Below are 1,685 nucleotides of genomic sequence, written 5' to 3' on the forward strand. Positions count from 1 at the left end.
ATTTCGAAAATTCTTCCCCTCTTGTCACACCTTTCTATTTAAGGACCAACACTCCTCCTCAATATGCAATTCGAACTCTATCTCCCTTGATAAGTTTGAATTCTCTCTTTTCTACCTCCTCCTTCTATTCTTCTTTTCCTCTGACACCTCAAGAAATCTCTATACTGTAACATAGAGGATTTCATATTTTCTTCTTCTCTCTTTTCATATGAGCAGGAGTAAGGACAAAGGCATTCTTGTTGAAGCTAATCCTGAACCTGAAAGGACCTTGAAGAGAAAACTAAGAGAAGCTAAAGTACAACTCTCTATAGAGGACCTAACAGAACTTTTCAAACAAGAAGAAGCCATGGCAGCCGAAAACAACAACAATGCCAACAATGAAAGGAAGGTGCTTGGTGACTTTACTGCACCTACTCCTGACTTCTATAGGAGAAGCATCTCAATCCCTGCCATTGGATCAAACAACTTTGAGCTTAAGCCTCAATTAGTTTCTCTGATGCAACAGAATTGCAAGTTTTATGGACTTCCATTAGAAGATCCTCATCAGTTCTTAGCTGAATTCTTGTAAATCTGTGACGCTGTCAAGACCAATAGGGTTGATCCCGAGGTCTACAAGCTTATGCTTTTTCCCTTTGCTGTAAGAGACAGAGCTAGAACATGGTTGGATTCACAACCTAAAGAAAGCCTGAACTCTTGGGAGAAGCTAGTCAATGCCTTCTTGGCAAAGTTCTTTCCACCTCAAAAATTGAGCAAGCTTAGAGTGGAAGTCTAAACCTTCAGACAGAAGGAAGGTGAATCCCTCTATGAAGCCTGGGAAAGATACAAGCAATTGATCAGAAGGTGTCATTCTGACATACTTTCAGAATGGAGCATCATAGGTATTTTCTATGATGGTCTATCTGAACTGTCCAAGATGTCATTAGATAACTCTACTGGAGGATCTCTTCATCTGAAGAAGACGCCTGCAGAAGCTCAGGAACTCATTGAAATGGTTGCAAATAACCAATTCATGTACACTTCTGAAAGGAATCCTGTGAATAATGGGACAAATCAGAAGAAAGGAGTTCTTGAGATTGATACTCTGAATGCCATATTGGCTCAGAACAAAATATTGACTCAACAAGTCAATATGATTTCTCAAAGTTTGTATGGAATGCAAGCAGCAACAGGTAGTACCAAAGAAGCTTCATCTGAAGAAGAAGCTTATGATCCTGAGAACCCAGCAATCGAAGAGGTGAATTACATGGGAGAACCCTATAGAAACACCTATAATCCTTCATGGAGAAATCATCCAAACCTCTCATGGAAGGATCAATAGAGGCCTCAACAAGGCTTCAACAACAATATTGGTGGAAGAAATAGGTTTAGCAATAGCAAGCCTTTTCCATCATCTTCTCAGCAACAGACAGAGAATTCTAAGAGCCATTCTGACTTAGCAACCATAGTCTCTGATCTAATTAAAACCACTCAAAGTTTCATAACTGAAACAAGGTCCTCCATTAGAAATTTGGAGGCATAAGTGGGTCAGCTGAGTAAGAAAGTTACTGAACTCCCTCCTAGTACTCTTCCAAGCAATACAGAAGAGAATCCAAAAGGAGAGTACAAGGCTATCACCATAACCCACACGGCCGAACCAGGAGAGGAGGAAGAGGCAGTGATCTCCACTGAGGAGGACCTCAATGGAC

The 1,685-nt window shown here is 40.7% G+C and overlaps 1 non-coding gene across 1 annotated transcript; it reads right to left on the reverse strand.

Moving 5' to 3' along the window:
* Positions 1–751: 751 nt before the first annotated feature.
* Positions 752–855, reverse strand: LOC112731273 (small nucleolar RNA R71). The gene has a single exon (XR_003167059.1). It is a non-coding gene; the product is annotated as a small nucleolar RNA R71 (small nucleolar RNA).
* Positions 856–1,685: the final 830 nt, after the last annotated feature.

The sequence above is a fragment of the Arachis hypogaea genome, chromosome 12 (assembly GCF_003086295.3).
Source record: "Arachis hypogaea cultivar Tifrunner chromosome 12, arahy.Tifrunner.gnm2.J5K5, whole genome shotgun sequence".
Classification (NCBI taxonomy): domain Eukaryota; kingdom Viridiplantae; phylum Streptophyta; class Magnoliopsida; order Fabales; family Fabaceae; genus Arachis; species Arachis hypogaea.